Source organism: Osmerus eperlanus, chromosome 5 (genome assembly GCF_963692335.1).
Source record: "Osmerus eperlanus chromosome 5, fOsmEpe2.1, whole genome shotgun sequence".
Classification (NCBI taxonomy): domain Eukaryota; kingdom Metazoa; phylum Chordata; class Actinopteri; order Osmeriformes; family Osmeridae; genus Osmerus; species Osmerus eperlanus.
In genome coordinates, this window is record NC_085022.1 from 9,186,323 (window position 1) to 9,200,397 (window position 14,075).

The window sequence follows — 14,075 nt, forward strand, 5'->3', positions numbered from 1 at the left end:
TTGATGTAATGTAGTGTAATGTTACAATATGCTTGTGGACCACTATAAAAGACAGTCAATTAACACGGAATATCTAAGAGAAGATGGCAGATCTAGCTGTGTTGGAAAATTTAGCCCACGCCGCATTTCGCCGAGAGCGCATTTTCAGAGACAGATATGACTTCTTTGCAGAAAGTAATGAGTGGCTCATTAGTAGATATCGTTTCCCCAAACCCATTTTAGTGGAATTATGCGCGGATCTAAGACCAACTCTACAAAGACCAACAAGGAGAACGAATGCCATTCCAGTGCACATTCAGGTGTTATCCACCTTGGGTATCTTGGCGACGGGCACTTTTCAGCGTGAGCTTGCTGATCGGTCTGGCATCTCACAACCCTCCATCAGCCTAACGATGCCTGCTGTTTTAAATGCAATAATCAGTAGATCCCGTCAGTACTTACTGACATACTTTTCCCATATACAGTAGCACAACAGGTAGAAGTCAAACAAGGCTTCTTTGCGGTCGACGGCTTCCCAAACACAATTGGAGCGGTGGACTGCACCCACGTTGCAATTAAAGCACCATCCCTGAACGAGTTCAATTACGTGAACAGAAAAGGCTTCCACTCAATTAATGTGCAAATCATCTCGGATGCGCAAAAGAACTTGTTGAATGTGGTGGCGAGATGGCCGGGGGGAACGCACGACTCATTCATTTTGCAGAACAGCAACTTTGGCCTTCGCTTAGAGGAGGGAGCTGTTCAGGATGGATGGCTTATTGGTATGTATTGCCCAGGCATCAAGTACTTGCCATTAGTGTATTCTATTTACCTATTGGTTTCCCTGTAGGAGACAGAGGTTATCCATTGAAACCGTGGCTGATGACTCCTTTGACCAATCCTGTGACGGCACAGGAGAGAGCCTATAATGCTGCACACAGTCGCACAAGGTCGATCGTGGAGCGCACAATAGGAACTCTGAAAGGCCGGTGGCTCTGTTTGTCATCTGCTGGGGGTGCTTTGCAGTATACACCGGAAAAGGCTTGCAACATAGTCATGGCCTGTTGTGTACTACATAACATGGCCATCAAGCATGGCATTCCAGTTGTTCAGGAAGACCAACCTGATGAAGCGATGCCAGACGCACCACCTTTCCAACCTCCAAATGCCTTGGCAGTTCAAATGAGGATGAATGAGGATGAGGATTACTCAACGTTTTCGAGTAAGTACCTCCCCAAAAAGAGAACAGCCCACATGCCTTCAGCTCATTTATTTAACATTTGACTGGCACAGTTAACCAGTTGTTGTAGGGATTTGTTAATGTCATTGAGTGCAGTGCAGATGCCAGTTAATTTCTCATTTATATCTTTGATGGAGTTGATGATTTCGTCTTGTTTCTGTAGGACTGAGTCTGTCAGGACCCTTGGTTCACGGCCTGATGTGGCGCGGGAGCGTGGTGCCTCACTGTGGGTCGCAGCGGGGGGAATACTTGCCTCTCCCAGGATGACTCCGGAACTGTCTCCACTCACTGCAATTTATGGAATTATTTGATTACTGCATCAGAGCAGATTATAATTTCCTGTCAAATAAAGTGGTGACCACAATATTGACAACACTGTTGAAAATCAAATTATTCTACTTACCTTCAACCTGACCACGAGTAGACACCGGTGAATTGGACACGGTAGGACCTGCGACTAGGTCACTGTCTCCACCTGACACAATTCCAGACAGCGATGTTTCTCCAATAATTGCTGCAATTCTTAATTGCATGGGAGAAACGCTCGTCTCAACTTGTCCACCTCCAGTTGCAGCAATGTCTCGCCTGTGTGCGGCTACGGCCTTTTTTGCACTTGATTTTAAATCAAACCACTTTTTTTTTATATCTGCCAATGAGCGCCTCTGAGAAGATGCTGCGTTAACAGCAATCGCTACCTTTTCCCAAAGAATATTCATTTTTTTGTTGGTCAAAACACCGCTAAGTGTTCCAAATAAAACTCCGACACTAAAACCTCAATTTCGTTTTGCGAAAAATTCTTTTTCTTTCCTTGCTCCATTTTCATTACCAATTTCTAGTTGAACTTGTTAGCTCCCTTTTTATTGGTGGTGATTCAACTAATTTAGATAATATGGGGCGTTTCGTATGCAAATGCTTGTGTTCGTGCACGAGTTTATAGACTAAGAACAGGTGAGATTTATCAAGGATAATCTCCTTGAAGTGTGCGTACGGCGCTCGTTGACAGGTAGCAGAAATCAAGCAGAAAAGGACTTGAAAAATATAAATAACTTGGTGCCCAACCACATTACAAATTTACAGTATAATATTTATGTTCATATATATTATGTTAACTAATAGCAAAGAAAAGTTTTGGAATATGCCTAACCAAGACCAAGTCTGTGTGATAAGAAACCCTTTGGATTTATAATTTTAGAATGTCAGTGTACAAGCTAGTACACAGTGCAGGTATTATTTATTATACCTACTAGCTAACATAGATGTAAACACAATGTTAGGCTAAATTGGGAACCTATCTGATTACCCTATTTTTCGGAAAATAAGTCGCATCGTATATAAGGCGCACCCACCCCAGAATGAGCACTTTGTGGAATATAAGACGCACTTTGAAAGGAAACAACGTTACCGTTGCGCCGATTAACGTTGAGGAGACTACTATACACGATTGATTACTTGCCATCTAACTAGACAACATTCCCAATCAGAGTGAACACTCAAATGATCTAAAGGCCATAGCATTACACATTTCAAAACAGAACGAACACAACTAAAGAACTCCAAACAATGATTATTTAACTAAGCTAATGCCCTTAACTTAGTAGCTTTTCAGCTTGCCGCAGGGCATTCTGGGTACCAAGAGCAATGCACGAGTATAGGCGTATCTACAGCATTGTGTAACACACTTCGGTTGTGGATAGTATGTCCAGAAATAAAGCGAAGTCACTCATTTAGTGGCAGAATCCATTGTTATGTCTACAAAATTATTTATAGTATAAGTTTAGCTAACTTGCAAATCCTGAAGATAGCCTACTGTAGCAGACCTTTCTATGTGACAACGGACAAGGGTGTTTTGTCCCTCGGGAGTTGCCGTAGGCTTGATGCTGAAAGCATTTGTAAAATCAGTGAGGGCTGTTCGAATAGCATGCCAAGAAGAGCCGTGGTACAATACAGGTTATGAAAAGAGACAGCGTCCGTGTCTTATTGTCCACACGATCATATACAATTAGATCTAAAACAAACTTACAAAGAGCTCGGTTACACTACCAAAGTTGAATTAGTAATGTTGTTAGCGATGCTAGCGTTATTTTTGCCAGACCTAGCTAGCCTATAACATTTCACTGGGTCTTGCAGCTGTTTGATTAACTGAAATTATTATGAAATGTTATGTTCTACTAGCCATTTGCCTACTTTAGCAAGTCACTGTATTACCAAGCCCTGATAGTGTAACTGAGACTACTGTGTTGCCTAAATAATTCCTCTGTCAAGTAATAAGCCCCTGTTCAAGTGTTGAGCATTAAATTAGCTGCACGGTCTGTAGAGATCTTGAGACGAAGCCACTTTTTTGTTCTAAAACCGGATTATAAACTGCTTCGAAATAAAGCCGCACAAGCACAAGAAAACTGTAAAATCGGAGTACAAGACTACTGACTGTCTCAGTTTGTCTGTTATTGGAGTCGAAGTTCTAACATTAATTTACACAGCTACTGTAGGCTAATCAACATTCGTAAAAAATGTCCAGGAAACCTAAACCCAATGCAAACCTTAAAACTTACTTCAAATATGATGCCTTTTTCAATCACGAAAAGAGCTTGTGGAGCTGTGGAAATATTCTCTATTCTGCTGTCTGTTCTTATTCTTCTGTATCTCACAACAAACGTCTCTCTTCGATTTGAATAATGCAACGCAGCAAAATAAATTATTCTTTCAACAAGAGGTCAAATGAGATGTCAATCAGCATCAAATTTCCAGTAGCGAATTAAATTTTGGGGTGGCACCCGGGGTGGCCAATCAGATGTCAGGGGTGTCCAGTGCCACCCCGGACACCCCTCTGTCTCCGCTACTGGTCATTGGCCAGCGCGCCATTGTTGAGGTCCCGGGCCAGCGTGATGGGAACATCACTTTGTGTGCTGCAATGGGTTGAGCAGGCCCTTTGACAGTACTGTACTGTTCAGAAATAAAACTTTTTTTGCCGCATATGTGTGCTGTTTTATGTTTGAAAAAATTTGGCATACACTGAGACATTTTACAAAAGTTGAAATGGCTCATTCCCCAGAGTCATTCGTATGGTGTGTTCCATTTCTAGAATTGTGTTTTCAATTTTGCACTACTGTGTGCTGTGAATGCTTGGTAGTGTGCAGCAAATGCTTATTGTGTGTACTGTTATGAATGGTATGTGTGTGTCATTTGAAAATATGGCTGTGTGTACCAAATGAGAACACGAGTTGCATTTTGTGAACAGGTAAGAGATTTGATGACAAAGAGTCATCTTGCAAAGGGAGTGTCAGGTTTAGCATTTTGTGTGTGAGGTTTTCAGTTTTGTGTGTGCAGTTTTGAGAAAGCCGTTATTGTTTTGAGAAATGTGTGTTAACAATTGTGAAAAACTGTAATAGCGTTCAACTCAAGTTAAAAGCAGTAGGCCTACATCTTACACGGCAGAAAGAAAAATATGCATTTCAGGTCATCTGCAAGTCCCAGTGTGCCATTACAATCAACCCTGGGCCCAGCAGCAGCAGCTTGGTAGGCCTGGTTGTACAGTGATATCCAGCTGCATGGTTGCTGCCAGAAGGTGACCTGATAAGGAGTTGGGCCTTTGGGACATCATAGATGATCTGTTAAGTATAAAGACAACAGTGTATGAATGTGAAGGACAGCCGATGAACCTTTATTTCTGTCACCTTGGCTGTGTATTTCACTTTTGTAGGTCTATACAAGGAATATGACCGCTCAACAAATTGGCATCACAACCTATCACTTCATAACTGCTACCTACCTAAAAAGGTAGGTTTTAAGCTGTCTTTTAAAAATGTCTAGAGTGTTTGCTTCCCTAATATTTATGGGTAATTTGTTCCATAGTTTTGGGGCGTAATTGACAAAGGCCGAATCACCAATCTTCTTATGACTGCTTCTGGTTACCTCTAATTGACACTGCATTTGATGATCGCAGTGTTCTAGCTGGTGTGTAGTTTATAAAGGAGTTAGCAATGTAGCTAGGTCCTTGTCCGTGTAGAGCTTTGTATGTGAGGAAAAGGACCTTAAAGTCAATTCTGAAGGTAACAGGGAGCCAGTGTAAAGTATCTAGGACAGGACTAATGTGTTCTCTCCTTTTAGTTTTGGTTAATAATCTAGCTGCAGAATTTTGAATGAGCTGTAGTCTTTCAGTGGTTTTCTTGGGAAGACCAGTGAAAAGTGCGTTACAGTAGTCCAGCCGGCTGGATATAAAAGCATGAATTAACTTCTCTGCATCATTTTGGTTTATGAATGGTCATACCTTTGCTATATTCCTCAGGTGAAAGAAAGCTGTTTTGGTCACTTTATTAATGTGAGAGTTGAAATTCAAATCTGAGTCCAGGATTACACCGAGACTCGTCACCTCTGGTTTAAGACAGGGGGTTAGCCTCCAAGATTCTTAATAAGCATCTCTCTTTTGGATTTGGGGCCACATAGTAGGACTTCGGTTTTGTCTTCATTTAATTTAAGAAAGTTATCATTCATCCATTTGTTTATTGCCAACAGGCAGTTGGTAATGGAATTGATGGCCGTTGCATCGTTGGGTTCAGTGGATATATATAGTTGTGTGTCATCCGCATAGCTATGGAAATCTATGTTATGTTCTCTGATTATGTCGCCGAGTGGTAACATATGAAGAGAAAAAAGTTATGGACCTAAGCAGCTTCCTTGAGCAACCCCGTAGCAGTTCTCATGTTTCTTGGACCTATGGTCACCTAAACTAACATAAAACCTCCTTCCTGTGATATATGATTTCAGCCAGTTCAATACACTATCCGTGAACCCAATAAGCTTTTCCAGTCTATTGATTAGGATGTCGTGATCAATTGTATCAAATGCTGCACTGAGATCTAACAGGATAAGGATAGAGACTTTATTTGCATCAGAGTTTAGTCTGAGGTCGCTAATTATTTTGGTGAGAGCAGTTTCAGTACTGTGATATTTCCTGAAACCTGACTGCGAGACTTCCAGGATGTTATTTTCTTCAAGAAAATAATTTAATTGGACTAAAACTATCTTTTCCAGTACTTTACTAATAAATGGAAGGTTTGATATTGGTCTGTAATTTGCAAGTAGACTGTTATCCAATTTGGGTTTCTTTAATAGGGGCTTTACAACAGCTGTTTTGAAGGCATCTGGGAAGACGCCAGTTCTAAGGGATGTGTTTATAATCTCTAGCACCGGACCTGAGACACTATCAAACACTCGCTTAAAGAATGTTGTGGGTATAGGATCACTATCTGAGGTTGTGGATTTAGATTCGCTGACAATTGGAAAGTTCACTAAGTGTGATACAGGTAAATGTGCTCATGGTTATGTTGCAGAATCTACTGATGTCAGTTTCGACCCCACTATTAATAATACTCGCTCTGATCAAAGTTATTTTGTTCTTGAAGAACAAAGCAAGCTCTTCACATTTAACTGCTGAGGATGGAGGTGGGGCAGGGACAGTGTTTAGCAGCTGGTCAATGGTGGAGAAAAGAACTCTGGAATTTCTGGCATTTTCTGTAATAATGTTGGAGAAATATTCTCTCCTTGCTAGACGGATGGTTTTGTTATAGGTGGTTAGTGTATCTTTGTAGATATTGTAGTGGATAGTGATCTTTGTTTTCCTCCATTTTCTCTCTGCTGCACGGCATTTTCTTTTCGTTTCACTAACATTTTTATTTCTCAGCCATGGGGAGGTTCTGCTTGTGCACTTCTTTTTGGTTTTCAGTGGTGCAACAGAGTCTAACACAGATAATAGTGCATCATTGAGGTTCTCTACCATTTCATTCAGAGAGCAATCATGGTTAGTCGGCTCATATAGAGCAAATTGTTCAGAAAATGTCATCATAGCTGTATCGTCTAAATATCTTCTATGGACTAAGAATTATTTTTTGGTTTTTGTTAGGATAATTTCCACATTAAAACGTATATAATGATGGTCTGAGAGGGGTAGATCAGTTATTGAAATATTATTGATATTTAGTCCAGTTGTTATCACTAGATCTAGTGTGTTTCCGTGCCGGTGTGTTGGGTCTGTTATGTGTTGAGTTAGATTGAAACTGTCAAGGAGATTTAAGAGCTCAATAGTTCTTGGGTCTGCTTTTTTATTTACTTGGATATTTAAGTCTCCGTTTAAAACTACTTTGTCATATCTAGTGACACATAGTGATAATAGTTCAGAGAATTCTTGTATGAATATTGGCGAGTGCTTGGGTGGCCGATATATAATAACAAAAAGTATTGATTCGGTTTTGAGCTCTATAGCAAGATATTCATATGATGTGAATTCACCTAGCTCAGTGATTTTGAACAACAGTTTAGAGGAGAAAATAGCTGCGACTCCTCCACTTTTTTTTGATGTCCTTGAAACTTGGTGAAAGCTGTAATCAGGCGGACACGCTTCTATCAAAGTTGCTGTTGCCGTGTCATTGTTTAGCCAGGTTTCTGTTAGACAGATGCAGTCTAAGTTGTTTTCTTTGACCAGATCATTAACTAGAAATGTTTTGTTATTTAGTGATCTAACATTTAGAAGGGCCAGTTTCATCTGTGGGGTATTAACAGATAAAACAGGGGTAGATAAATCTGTTGGAAGAATATGGATAGTTCTGTGACTTCTAACACTAGTTTCAGGTTTGTAACCATGCATTTTACCATGCCATTTTCTGTTTGTGATGATGACCGGTATGTCCAATGAAATAGCATGGTGGCTGTCCTAGCGTAGCTTTTCTTTGGGAAAGTCTCTGTCACTGAGCTGTTCCATCACAAAGGAATTCATCCGGGGGGTGCAGATCTGTGCAGGGCCCATGTCCTTGCAGGAGGCTGTTTGAATGTTCTGTTCTGTTCCATGGGAGGTTGTTTGGGATGCGTCAGTCAGCTTAGACACAACAGGGATAGGGAGAGAAGCTTGATTTGTGGTCAGGAGCACGTGATTGATGTTTGCTGTTAGTAGTCGAGATCCTCTACGGTTTGGGTGGAGTCCGTCAGCTTGAAAACGGTCTGCACAGTTCCAGAACACATTGAAGTTATCGATAAATCTCAGTTTGTGTGTCAGACAGACAGATGCCAACCATGTGTTGAAAGATAGTAGTCGACTGAAGGCTTCTTTTCCTCTGCGAAAGCATGCAATCGGTCCACTGATGAATACATCTTGATATCTGTTAAGTGTGTTCAGTAGCTGGGTGAAATGTTTCTTAAGTATCTCAGTGCCAGTTTTCTTGTGTAGGATATCAAACGAGCCAGTGTGGATGATAATCTTAGGGTTGTTTGGTTTATTGTTGAGGATTGTTTGTACCTCTGAGGACAGTTCCTCGACAGATGTGTTGCTAAGACAAATATTTTCTGTCTTTGCCAGTTTAACATGTGCTGTCATGGCATCTCCAATCAAGATAGTGGCCATATGTGGTGTTGTGTTTGCATTTCTAACGTTTGCCTTATCAGTAGCTGCGGGGCCAGTTCTTATTTGGGTTAGCAATGATAGGACCTTGTGCTAGACCAAGGTTAGACACTGCGTCAGTGCTAGCAGTAGATTCTATAGTGCTAGCAGTGTTAGCTCCTCTAAGTGTTGATGGGCTGTGGGTAGTCTTAGCATACCTTGGATCTTGATAATCCTGTGATATTGTTGTCTGATTAGGCTTGATAGGGGGTCGAACAGCGCCCCGAGTGGTCCGAGAGGGGCTTGGAGTGAAATGGGGGACTCCCGGTCGCAGCAGACGATGATGTGTTGGATTTGCATGTGTGTAGTAGCTACCATCATGGTGTGTCGGCGATCTGGGCCCTTCATGTTTGTTAGCTGCGTGGCTAGCACTCCTGTGCCTCTTCGCCTTGGATTCCACACACAAGGGAGAGAAAGTTCCCAGTGGTTCGAAACTGTTTCTGAGTGTGACAGGAGGAGAGGTGATGCGGGAAGAGTTTCTGCCTCGCTTTTTTTGCTGTTTATCCTTGGTGACAGTCCCATCTCTGATGAAGGTAGAAGCGGCGCTAGGCCTCTTTGGTTTAGCGCCGAGAGCAGGCCATGACTCATCAGGTCCAACGGCCGGTGGAGAGAAAGCTGGTTCCAAGGGTGGCTCATTGGCAGGTAGCTTAGCCTCCGGGCTAGGTAGCATGGAATCTATGAAGTCTTCGGACTCTCTGATATCTAAGAGGGTTCTGACTCTTAGCTCCAGTTCGACTATCCTCTGAGTAAGTTGTTTGCAGTCATTACAAGCCATAGTTCTACAGGGAACAAGCTTTAGTTTGCTTGCCTGTGGTCAGTCTTGGAGGGCAGCCCAAAATACTTCTGTTCTCCTTGGGCTTCAGTCCTCTCAGGTTGTTCCTTTTTGTAGTTTGATTTTGTAATTTGATTTTGAGTAATATCTTCAAAAACTATCCAAATGATTGAAACTTCAGAGCATTTCTCTGTGAATAACTAGATAATACGATAGAAGCCAAGCAGGGAAGCAAGCAGGGAAAGTCAGGGGGAGGAGAGGGAAAGAAAATGCGACTGCCTTCGTTGAGAGCGTACAAGAGATCCTAAGACCTACTTTACTTACGTATTAGATGTTATAATTGTTGTCATAATTTCCCATCGGAGATTCAAGCAAGCAGACTTTAATTTTGGAAAACCAGACGCTGATTGAGCCAAACCAGGCGTTAATTTCGTGTGGTTTGCTAGACACGTCTCAAAAAAGCACGCATGCTTTGTGACAAGGTTCAATTTGAGGCGAAAAAGACGCCAACTTTGCATGCAAAGTCGGCGTTAATTACGCGTGTTTGACACACGGGGGCGTCTAATACTTGCCCACTAGGCCTTCCATACGCTCGGCTACACAGCCGGCAGTTCTCGAATCGATCTCACGGTACTTTGATGGATAAGTCACAGTGATCTAGCCTTGGCGCCGTCTCAAGTCGGACAAAAAGTCTAACCAGAATTCACTGTTTCAAGTCAGTCGGCTGCAGCCGGCTGCAGCGCTGCATGAAGTCAGTCCATGTCGAACGCACATAGAGTCTCCTGCATTAACAAGTTCTGCCCGATTAGCCAGCTATTTTTACTAATGTTTTGTTAGCAATTGAATGTTAATGCAAGCTAGTTAAAAACAATGTTAGTTAGCTTGGCTAAACTGGTTTTCATAGCAACAGAAATCAACAAAAGATTGCATCCAAGATAACAATTTCGCCAAATCTGACTGCAGAACCATAACACAGTAGGCTACATATGTAGCCTACTGTGTTATGGTTGTTTGAGTTAAACAACTTGCTAAATGAATTAAATGTCAAATCCAACTATAAATGTATAAAAGAGAGAGTTCCAATCAAATCTGAATTATTTTTAAACCTAGAGGTCTAAAAGGTTACCTTTTCCTAAACTGACATGCACCAACTCAGAGAACTGAGTTTCAACATCCATTTACACATTTAATCTCTATTTCTTACTCTACTCTTAAGGCATGACTATGTTTAACTTAATGTCTGCACCTCTCTGTCACCAACTGTCTCTGGAGTGGGGGGTGGGGGCTTCACAGGGTGTCTACAGGTATAAACAAGTTAAATTTAAGACCTTTTAATACCACTTCCAAATGAAATTAAAGACCAAACTTACGATGGAAATACAAATCAAAAGTGGAAATATAAAGTCATCTTTCCAGGTTAACATTGATGTCTGTTCAATATGAACAGTATGGTAAAGTGACAATAATCGGTTGAGTTTAAGAACATTGACTAAATGTGTGTAATGCGAAAGGATAACACAAAAATGTAATCGCTGTCCTAAATTATATTTATTATTACACTATGGTGGAAATGGTGGAGCAGAAACTAGCAATTCCATGAATCCCATGGAAACAAAGGCAAATGTGTGATTCTCGAGTGGTTTTTATTCGGATGAATAATCATTGGATTCAGGTCAAAAGTCTATCACTTGAACTGGTTTCATCACTCAAAGTCAGCAGCTTGGCATGCTGGGACATGGAAAGGATTAAAAATTTAGACTTTCATCAAGGTAAAAATGTTGGTTTGTCCTTTTTCATCAATGTCCTCAAAAAAACTGTCTGTCTCTGGAGGGCAGGGGCAGGCAGGGGCAGGCAGGGGCAGGCAGGGGCAGGCAGGGGCAGGCAGAGGCAGGCCAGCTGGATGAAGCCGTCTTGGGGTCAGGGCTTAAGAGACGCTGTCCAGCGAGGGGTCTGTGTTGCTTTCAGCATCCTCTGTTGTTGCTCTCAGCATGCTCTGTTGCACTCTGTTGAGCAGGCCTCTGCATGACCCTCCAGACCTGTCAAAGTGAAGAAAGGGTTAATGTCAGTAGTAAAAAATGAAGCTTTTTCTATCTACACTTGATATAAACTACATTTTTGACTGTGAAATGCAGTAGCACTAGTTCAAACTTGAATCCACTTGTGTTGACCTGATGGAGACCCTTGCAAAGTCACTCAAAACACAGGTTCGATTCAAGGCTCTGGCAAGAGTATTTAGCTCTAAACTGGTCAATACACACATCTGGCAAAAGACCAGCTCGACCTTTGCCTGTAAACAGTGATTCTGACTGTCAGAGACCTTTAAATAGCTTGACCTAACGTCACTGTGTCCAATCCCAACCGGTTTTTAGCTAACATTCTGATAAAATGCCACTTCAAATATTGATCGTATCACGTTTTCAGCTGATTTACTGATTTCACGTTAAGCTTTAACTTCTTACCTTTCGAGCTAAATATTGTAAAAAAAAATTAGAGTTAGCTTAGCCTTTACTAGAGCCGGTAAAAAGACGCTGGCGCCGGTAAATTAGCCGTGCGCTACCCTTGTCCAAACACGACCGCACTTCTATCCACGTAGTAAACACTCACCGCTGCTGTTTTTATGGGGATATTAACTTGATTCAGGGTCACCAAACTGACCATCAAAGCTGTCAACATATCCGGGGACGTAGTTATGTCCTCCACAATAAGATATCACGCTTCAACATCTCCAAAATATGCAATAAAATCTCAATTTGACTGTATACCACCACCTGCTGGATGCTTTGTTGAACTCTTCTCAAAGTTTGCTAGCCCCCATCCCTTCCTCCCCTCGACTACAGATCACGTCACACATGATCGTGTATTTTCATTGGCTAGACAAAGTAGTGTTAAGCTAGCGTTGAAATACACTCATATGCTAACCCATATAGTAGCAGTACGATGACAACACAGACACACTTGTCAAAGTAAAGATCGTCGCCCGAGTGTCGCCGAGTGGTCTTTCGGCCAAAGTAACTTTCCTATATTATTTAGACATGTAAACGTCCATATATGTTCATGAAATTTGACACGTAGATTGTTTGGTATGTGTAATGGCATTTTTTGATATAGTTACTAAGAATGTATTTTTAATAGACTGAGGTTGTGTTTAAACAAATGGATGTTGCAGTTGGTCTTAAGGTATTTATGGTATTGGTTTATGATGCCTGATTGAGAAGCTAGGGGCACGGAGGTTGGGGGATGTTTGAGTTCTGTGGCCTAAAGGGAGATGGATAGATGGATCAGTTGATCTAGCAGCCCTGACCTTTTGGCCGAGGAGATTGTGTCCTGTGTCCTGTTTGTGTTTCATTAAGGGTATCCTTACTGTCCTCATTTAGAGAAAGAGCCGTGACATCAAAAGACTTTGGTCACTTGACCTGGGGGGTTATATTGTCTTAACTGTCACTGACCAGTGTTAGCCAATCACAGAGACCACTACATTGTTGAATTGAACATTTATTAGGGGATCTGTTTTAAGTGTATAAAAGCACAAGCTTTATGATTGTTCTTTATCACTCTGGCGAACGAACTGTGGTTAGCACGTCCTTCGTTATGACTGATCAGCAAAGCTTTGTTTAATATTACGTAATTGTATAATCTAAATAAATTGTATTAAACCCACATCTGTTGACTACTCAGATCTACACAGTGCCACTTGAATTTCCACCATTACAATTTGGTGGCCGAGTACGGGGATCCTCGTTTGCTCAGCGTTCAACGGACAGGACTCCCTTAGAAAAGGTGATCTGATCAATCCGGCATAGCCGCCTTTACCTCTATCCAAAATTTTCAGAGAAAGCGGGACCGATTCGTGGGGGCCTGGCCGGTTGCGCTGTTGCTGACGCGGGATCTTGAAAGAACCGGTGAGATATTCTGTCGGTCACTGTGTGATATTGAATTGTCTAAATGTGTGTTTTTAGGCTATTGTCAATAATTCGGTTAAGTAAATAATTGGGCAGAGGTAAAACTGTCCTGTACGTGTAAAGTCGTACGAATTAATAAGGTAATGTTGTTGAACATATCTTTTACGTGTAAGTCGTAAAAAAACGTCTGCAGAAGTGTGTCGACGGATACACAGAGAGGTAGTGTTGTTGACGAACAAACACATAGAGGGAGATAAATTCACATGTTATATCGTGTTATGTGTCTTTTTGAGACCCTAAGGATTAGAATATGTTGGGTTAGTGATAGTTTGAGAAATTGTATTGGCTTTGGAGGTCAAAACAGTTCCTATTTATTAACGGCCTAAACGTGATTCTAAGTCCCGAGAGAAAAGTATACTAAGTGAGGTAATCAGCTGTGTGAGTGAGAGTGTTTACAAAGGGTTTGAGTCCCTGAAAGTGGAGAACAAAAGTTAGGATATATCCTGAGGGATTTTCAAAACAAGGGTTTGAGTTTTTTACACGCGTGTTCAAGTTTATTTTTTGTTAATTGAAAGTTATGTTTTTTGAGATTAAAAGAAGTATGAGTACCTAAAGGTGTCAAAATTAACGGCTATATACAAATTACAAACATCAAAATTTTAATTATTTTCTATTTTGTTTGATTATTTGTAATTTACGAAAGTGTTTAGTAGGGGTATAATTGCATTGGAAAAGTCGTAATATTGTTAAAAACAAAAAAAA